At 55.4% G+C, this 9,440-nt stretch overlaps 1 non-coding gene across 1 annotated transcript; it reads left to right on the forward strand.

Annotated features, from left to right (window-relative positions):
* The first annotated feature begins 4,234 nt into the window (after positions 1-4,234).
* Positions 4,235-4,307, forward strand: TRNAK-CUU (transfer RNA lysine (anticodon CUU)). Its single transcript has one exon. It is a non-coding gene; the product is annotated as a tRNA-Lys (tRNA).
* Positions 4,308-9,440: the final 5,133 nt, after the last annotated feature.

Consider the following 9,440-nt stretch of genomic DNA (forward strand, 5'->3'; position numbering starts at 1 on the left):
TAGCCCAGCGGAGGGACGAGGCGTCTGCACATTCGTCCGCAAAGGGCTCGCGTTCATTGAACATGAGCTCAGACACGGCCGAAGCAGGGTGGAATACATCTTCACCGAAATTATACCAAGCAAACAACTGAAACACAGCCAGTTTATAGCTAACATCTACAGTAACCCCAAACACCAAACACAGAAATTCAAGACCCTGCTACACACAGCCACCACCCAAGCCAAAGGCAACACTTTGATGATTGGAGGAGACTTCAACGCCTCCCATCGAGCGTGGGGTTACGTGAAAGACAAGGCAAAGGGACGGGACCTACTACAGGATACCTTGGACCACGACTGTACCCTGATCACGGATCCCAATCATGCTACCCGAATCGGCAATTCCGTAGCACGAGACAGCACACCAGACCATTAAGAACGACCACACCGGCAAAGTAACATGGCGCAACAGTGGCGTTGACCTAGGCAGTGACCACTACATCCTCGAAATTACGATTCCCAATTAATTCCGAGGCAACACCATTACACACAAATGGACGCAGTGGGACGGTTTCCGTAAGTGACGACCAACCACACCGCAAGACATCGCAGATATTGACACCTGGTCGGCAGAGCTCCGCGATGCAGTGCACTCGGCCACCAAGACCATTGAAACGAACGAGACATCATAGCTATGGACAGTCGTCTGGCCCATCTCGTCGAGGCGAAACGTTCGATGCAGGCGCGCTGGAAGCGGGAACGGCTGAATTGCAAATTGAGAAAGAAGGTGGCCGACTTAAACAGGGCCATTCAACATCACTGCAAGGTCCTGTGCCGTCAGCAGTGGAACGAAGTCTGCAACCGAGCTGACGGGCAACTACATCGTGGTTGCACATGGAATCTATTTCGGCACCTCCTAAACGAAACTAAGACCAAGTCACACCAGCGCGATCGCCTGGCCCGCTTCATACACACCGCCACACAACATCAAGGAAAAGACTTCGTTATAAAGACCCTGGAAGCCAAGTATTTGCCCCACACGTCAACGGAAACCCACCCGCCATACGGGGGGCTGCCCAACGCGTGGCTCGACTGAGACATTACCATGTCAGAGGTACGGGTAGCGCTGAACGAGCTCGACACCCGCTCAGCAACCGGCCCTGATCCTATTACCACCAAGATGCTACGCAACCTCGACTATGCATCGATCGAAGCCGTAACCCGCTACTACAACGATTGCTGGCGTTCGGGCAAGCTCCCCCGACAGTGGAAAACGGCAAGAACAATCCTAATCCCGAAACCGGGCAAGCCATCGGACATCGGCAACTTGCATCCCATCTCGCTCACGTCCTGCATGGGCAAGGTGCTCGAGAACGTGCTTGCCAACCGGTGGCAGGAGTACCTGGAAAAGGAAGACTTATATCCGGGTACGATGATCGGCTTCAGGCGCAGACTCAGCGCACAAGACGCCATGCTACAATTCAAACAAGAAATAATCGACAACAAGACAGCAAAGTAATTCTGGCACTTGATTTACAAAGCGCCTTCGACAAAGTCAAACACAGCCATATTAGCACAAGTATTGAGACTCAATATGGGGGTAGCGAACTACAATTACATCCAAGACGTTTTGACCAATCGCCCGGTGGAACTGCACGCCGGAGACCTTAAGTTCCCCGAACACAAGCTCGGCAGCACGGGTACCCCGCAAGGTTCAGTCATCTCGCCGTTGCTCTTCTACCTTGTCATGATCGGGATAGCGAGGGCAGTAGAAGGGACCGGCGTCCGGCATACGATCTACGTCGATGACATTACCCTGTGGGCGGCAGGCGGCACCGACGCCAGCATTGAGCAGCAGCTCCAAGAGGCTGTTACTGCTATCGAGCAACACCTTAATGGAACAGGCCTACTGCGCTCGCCCGCCAAATCCGAGCTGTTCGTCCTCACACCATTACAACGGGGACGGAAACGCGCTCCCCCTCGGGAGTGCGATCACATAAAGATCGTGTCGTGGCTGCATCGGGGCAGCGCATTCCCGAAGTTCCCAAGATCAGGGTCCTGGGCCTGCTACTAAACAAGAACGGCCGCAACGACGAGACCATCAACAAAATTACCACCAAGGCAATGGACGCTATCCGGCTCATACACCGAGTCTCGACACGCCGGGCAGGCATGTGTGAAGACAGTCGTCTGCGCCTCGTCCAGTCGTTCGTGATCAGTCACATCGTCTACGTTGCGGCCTACCTCAACTGGCAGGCCACTGACCGGACAAAGATAAACACGCTGATCAGACGGGTTTATAAGACGGCGCTGGGATTAATGGGGACCACGAATACGGCTCGGCTCCTGCAGCTCGGAGTCCATAACACCTTAGAAGAAATAGCCGAGGCGCAGCTCACTGCGCAAATGGAGCGCCTCTCTACCACCAAGACAGGCCGCAGTATACTGACGTCCCTGGGTTGCAATCCCCGAGCTCCCAGTCGGCAATCGTGCGAGATCTGCGATGAGGCGTGGGCCCACATCCACGTGGACTCCATCCCGAAAACCATCAACCCGAGTACAACCAAGAACGGCGGCAGGCGCGGGCCAAAGCCCTCGTCGAGCAACACGCCCAGGACCCGCACGCCCGGTTCGCGGACGCTGCGGAATAGAAGCGAGAAGGATTCGTGGCAGTGGCCGTTGCGGCGGCTACCGGCATTAAGACAACGGCAGCGAGCGTGCGGTCCACGGACGCCACAAACGCCGAGGAGGTTGCCATCGCTCTGGCGATCTCGGAGGCCGAGTGTCGCACCTTGCTCAGCGACTCAAGGAACGCTGTGCACAACTTTGCCATGGGGAGAGTATGCGCGCCAGCGGCCCCCATCGTCAGCAAGCTCCAGCCTCAAGACCGCGGCAACACTATCCGCATCAAGTGGTTCCCGGCGTACGCGGGAGATTGTGCATCCTCATCGAACCACAACGAGACGGCCCATTCGGCGGCGCGAGCGCTTACCTTCCGCGGCCCCGAGAGGGACCGTTCCGAATGGTGGTTCGAAACAAAAGACCGAATGACCAGTTACAAGGAAGTGACTAAATTTTACCGTCTTGCTTGACAGACAATGCCGCCGCCTCACCGGGTACTTAGTCGGGAGGAGGCGGTCATCCTAAGGCAAATGCAAACCGGGTCACTCCTAGCCCCGGCTGTGCTAAACGTCCTCCACCCAGACACCTACACGAGTGACATGTGCAGTGTATGTCAAGTGGGTCCGGCGGACCAAAGGCACATCATGTGGGACTGTGCGATATTCCCGACCGAAGCTACATCCAGAACATACCCGCCGGAACTTCAAAATGCTGTGCAGAATACAGACAAGGACATTCAACTGTGGGCCGTCCAGCAGGCCCGGGGTGCGCTCGAAAAGCACAAGCCTCACAACCCACCACAAACGGGCCAAATGAGGTAGTGCAGAGTAGGGCTCAACCCGCGGTAGACGCTTGGCCAGCGTCACGACGCTTTAACCCGTCGTTTCCTGGCTCCCTAATAAGGTTATACATACATACATACATACATACATACATACATACATACATACATACATACATACATACATACATACATACATACATACATACATACATACATACATACATACATACATACATACATACATACATACATACATACATACATACATACATACATACATACATACATACATACATACATACATACATACATACATACATACATACATACATACATACATACATACATACATACATACATACATACATACATACATACATACATACATACATACATACATACATACATACATACATACATACATACATACATACATACATACATACATACATACTGTGGGATTACGCGGCGTCTGCAGGCGCAGCCTGTGCTGTCCCTGCGACACACGCGAACCCTGTTCCGTGAGGCGCGGCAGTACTTTGTCTCTACCCGGCTGCCCAGTGTGCTCTCCGGGGTGCCGCTCTGTGCTTGCCCTCTCATTGGGCACCATGAACGTGACGTAGGCACGGGGTTGCGTCCTGAAGGCAGGGGTTGCGGGGCGCGGGGGAGTTGGCATGCGGAGGCGACGAGCGGGGGTCACGGGTCACGCGTAACGGGGGCCAGCCGCAACGACAGGGTACGTGAGCGACCATTTCCGCTATTCCAAAGGCCTGTGCCGACGGACATTCGCGGGCCTTGTCGGGCTGGTTCCTTCCCTCGTATCTGCCGTGTGGCCTCCGCTGCTGGACGGCCCGGCTAGCTCAGTCGGTAGAGCATGAGACTCTTAATCTCAGGGTCGTGGGTTCGGGCCCCACGTTGGGCGTCAGAAATGTGGGCGCCTAATTAGCTCCCTCCGCGTCCGGCGTTCGCATGCAGCCCAAAAGTGGGTCTCTGCGCATCCCGACGCCGTGCGGAGAGGGTGACCCACCGCAGGGTTCGAGCACCGAGCTGAAAGGGGTCCGGTCTGCTCTCGCCGCGCTAGGACACTCCCACACCGAGGGAATCAGCGACACTCACGATACAGACATTTAATCGCCGAGGGCTACGGTACAAAAACACTGTGGGGTAATACACCCCTAATTAACTCTTCCCAGGCGTCCACCTCCTCGTAACGGACCACCGCGGCAGCGCGCCCCGACAACGGTTGGAGAATGCGGACTGGTGCGGCGGGAAAAACCCTGTCGCCGGGTCGTCCAGCAGCGGAGGCCACACAGCAGATATGAGGGAAGGAACCAGCCCGACAAGGCCCGCGAATGTCCGTCGGCACAGGCCTTTGGAATAGCGGAAATGGTCGCTCACGTACCTTGTCGTTGCGGCTGGCCCCCGTTACGCGTGACCCGTGACCCCCGCTCGTCGCCTCCGCATGCCAACTCCCCCGCGCTCCGCAACCCCTGCCTTCAGGACGCAACCCCGTGCCGACGTCACGTTCATGGTGCCCAATGAGAGGGCAAGCACAGAGCGGCACCCCGGAGAGCACACTGGGCAGCCGGGTAGAGACAAAGTACTGCCGCGCCTCACGGAAGAGGGTTCGCGTGTGTCGCAGTGGTCAGCGGGTTGATAACGCGTCGCGGGAGCGCTCTTCCTATGCGGCGCAACTACGTACCAGGCTTGCACAGGCCCTCAGCAGGGCGCGGAAAAGCCTGGGAGCGGCTAGAGCCCAGCAGAAAGCTCAGTATGACAAAAGCCACCGAAACATCTGCTTTCAGACGGGTGACTTCGTGCTGAAACGCAACCATGCCCTCAGTGATGCCAGCAAAGGGTTCTCCGCTGCGCTGGCTCCTAAATGGTTGGGGCCTTACAGAGTGGAGAAACGGTTTTCTCCCCTTGTGTACCAGCTGGTGGAACCTCAAATGGGACGCACCGGCGGCCGCGTTCATATAGCCGATTTGAAAGCCTACCATTGCAGGCCGCAGGAGTCGATGCCGGAGCGCAGGGGCATCGGGTCTCAGAGCACGGACGGTGGGCCCGATTACTTTCGGCCGTCGCATCGGTACCCCCTGAGGCGCCGTACCCCATAGAGACAGCGCTTCCGTGTGTCTGGATTTTGTCCGGGAATTAAACAATGCCCCAAACGGTCGTCTCGGCTTCCGCTAGCGTATACATCTTTTCTAAGACCTTTCGCAGAGAGGCGAGCGCGCGCATTTCCATCCCGCCCGCGTATACACTTTGAAACTCTATGTCTATACCCTGTTTTGTCTTCTTCGTTGGCAGTGCGCGTGGGTGAACTTTTGTGTGCGTGCGTCCTTCCCGCTCGCGGAAGTGTTGAAAATCCATGTCTGTAACCTGTTTTGTTTTCTTCGTTGGCAGTGCGCGTGAGTGAACTTGTGTGTGCGTGTGTGGTGTCCGAGACTGTGCTCACAAGTGGTACTTGGCCGTTAGGAGTGATAACCCGCCCCGGATGATACAGGACCGGGACCGCACAACGATGGACCCTCCGAAAGTGGCCAGAAGCCACTTTCCACTCAAAGCACGAACCACTCGCGTGGGGGGGGGGGGGATGGCTGATGACGCGAGCACCAAGCTGCCTGAACTGCCTGTTCCGCTCGCCTTATGACTGCGTGGGACTCGCCCCCCCCCCCCCCCCCCCCACACCGGCACGCAAGCACTCTAAAAGAAGTCCCTGGCGTGAAGGGGGCAGGCTGAGGCCTGCAGGAGGGCGCGAAAGAAACGAGAACCTCGGGGAACCCGTCATCTCACCAGGGTGTGCCGAAGAAAAAAAAAAGGAAAGAGCAACGAACACTTCACGCACGGCATCCGTGACATTGGGTGCCGCGTGGGCGAGCCTTGGGATGGATTAGCTCGGCTACGATGTGCATGAGACATTTGGGGCGTCATCACCTCACGCCATGATTACGGACGCTGGTTAATTTTGTGCGTGTGTGTCATTAGTCCTGCTTACATAACGTTGCCGCTTTGTAGTGTAGCTTATGACTCGTAGCATGCCTGCCTTTAGTTTTTATATAATATTTTTGTGTTATGTTATCGCTTCTATAGCCTTGTCTTGATTTTCTTATGATCATTAGTCTTTATATAATATTTTTGTGTTATGTTATCGCTTGTATAGCCTGGTCTCGATTTTCTTATGATTATTTTGTTGTTGTTGTTGTGCGTTGGTAGAGGGGATGGAACTGAGGCTGACAGTGGGGTCTCCTCACAATGCCCACTGTTTTTTTTTTGCAGCGAACGGTCGGCTGGCTTTCCAGACCGACTAGGGTATTTAAGGAGAGAGGGATGTGGGATTACACGGCGTCTGCAGGCGCAGCCTGTGCTGTCCCTGCGACACACGCGAACCCTCTTCCGTGAGGCGCGGCAGTACTTTGTCTCTACCCGGCTGCCCAGTGTGCTCTCCGGGGTGCCGCTCTGTGCTTGCCCTCTCATTGGGCACCATGAACGTGACGTAGGCACGGGGTTGCGTCCTGAAGGCAGGGGTTGCGGGGCGCGGGGGAGTTGGCATGCGGAGGCGACGAGCGGGGGTCACGGGTCACGCGTAACGGGGGCCAGCCGCGACGACAAGGTACGTGAGCGACCATTTCCGCTATTCCAAAGGCCTGTGCCGACGGACATTCGCGGGCCTTGTCGGGCTGGTTCCTTCCCTCATATCTGCCGTGTGGCCTCCGCTGCTGGACGGCCCGGCGACGGGGATTTTCCCGCCGCACCAGTCCGCATTCTCCAACCGTTGTCGGGGCGCGCTGCCGCGGTGGTCCGTTACGAGGAGGTGGACGCCTGGGAAGAGTTACTTAGGGGTGTATTACCGCACAGTGTTTTTGTACCGTAGCCCTCGGCGATTAAATGTCTGTATCGTGAGTGTCGCTGATTCCCTCGGTGTGGGAGTGCCCTAGCGCGGCGAGAGCAGACCGGACCCCTTTCAGCTCGGTGCTCGAACCCTGCGGTGGGTGCTCGAACCCTGCGATGCCGTGCGAACCCCGCACGGCATCGGGATACGCAGAGACCCACTTTTGGGCTGCATGCGAACGCCGGACGCGGAGGGAGCTAATTAGACGCCCACATTTCTATGACTCCAGGGAAGCCTGGAGAGCGTTCGAGAGCGACCGGATGAGCTTCGTAGCGTCTTGCAGCAACGACGACGCGTCTGGTGCGGCCGCTCCGCCGAGAGTTCCCGCCTCTTGGGTCCTAAGTTGTTCGGGGTCCGTAAGCAGCCGCGCCGCTTCCACCAGCCCTGCGGTCGCAGGAGCATCCGAGGCGACTATTTCATGGCTCCGCCTGAGAGGGCTCCCAGCTCCCTGCGCGTTGGCACGCCCTTCACGGTGGTCCCTGTTAAAAAGCGGTGTGCTTAGCAGTCTGCCCTCCTCCATCAGGGACTGCAGTTCACCATTATCCGTTGCCAACTCGCGAGAGCCCGAACCGGAAAGAATGGGCGTCGGGGTGGCGCTTTCCGCCTGCTGCCCTACAGCCGCCAGTGCCGTTTGTTGCACCGCTGATTCCCTTCTCCCCGACATTAAAACATCCCCAGTGACGACTGAGCTGTCCCATTCAGCGACGTTTGCGAGAAGCGTCAAAGGTGACGCCTCCCGAAAACTGGAATACATGACGCGGCAAGATAACACCGGTTTTCAGCTCGAGGTGCACAGCAGCAATTGCACAGGCAGTCGCTGCCCCACGTTCGGGCACCAGAAATGTGGACGTCTAATTAGCTCCCTCCGCGTCCGGCGTTCGCATGCAGCCCAAAAGTGGGTCTCTGCGTATCCCGACGCCGTGCGGAGGAAGGGCACTCCCACACCGAGGGAATCAGCGACACTCACGATACAGACATTTAATCGCCGAGGGCTACGGTACAAAAACACTGTGCGGTAATACACCCCTAAGTAACTCTTCCCAGGCGTCCACCTCCTCGTAACGGACCACCGCGGCAGCGCGCCCCGACAACGGTTGGAGAATGCGGACTGGTGCGGCGGGAAAAACCCCGTCGCCGGGCCGTCCAGCAGCGGAGGCCACACGGCAGATATGAGGGAAGGAACCAGCCCGACAAGGCCCGCGAATGTCCGTCGGCACAGGCCTTTGGAATAGCGGAAATGGTCGCTCACGTACCTTGTCGTTGCGGCTGGCCCCCGTTACGCGTGACCCGTGACCCCCGCTCGTCGCCTCCGCATGCCAACTCCCCTGCGCCCCGCAACCCCTGCCTTCAGGACGCAACCCCGTGCCTACGTCTCGTTCATGGTGCCCCATGAGAGGGCAAGCACAGAGCGGCACCCCGGAGAGCACACTGGGCAGCCGGGTAGAGACAAAGTACTGCCGCGCCTCACGGAAGAGGGTTCGCGTGTGTCGCAGGGACAGCACAGGCTGCGCCTGCAGACGCCGCGTAATCCCACAATACATACATACATACATACATACATACATACATACATACATACATACATACATACATACATACATACATACATACATACATACATACATACATACATACATACATACATACATACATACATACATACATACATACATACATACATACATACATACATACATACATACATACATACATACATACATACATACATACATACATACATACATACATACATACATACATGCGTACATACATACATACATACATACATACATACATACATACATACATACATACATACATACATACATACATACATACATACATACATACATACATACATACATACATACATACATATACATACATACATACATACATACATACATACATACATACATACATACATACATACATACATACATACATACATACATACATACATACATACATACATACAATATTTTGAGTTTTGCGTGCAAGAAAGCGATACATTATAAAGATGGCAGGACCTAATGACAGCCACGAAAAATTCAGCGTGTTTAAAGGGCGATCGGTGAATTACCACCACATCTTCTACACCCGAGAAAAATATACAAGGTACACAATAGCAAATTTCGCTACGTAAAGAGAAGTATAAACATC

This window comes from Amblyomma maculatum, chromosome 4, assembly GCF_055883805.1.
Source record: "Amblyomma maculatum isolate TAMU_Amacu chromosome 4, ASM5588380v1, whole genome shotgun sequence".
In the NCBI taxonomy this organism is placed as follows: Eukaryota; Metazoa; Arthropoda; class Arachnida; order Ixodida; family Ixodidae; genus Amblyomma; species Amblyomma maculatum.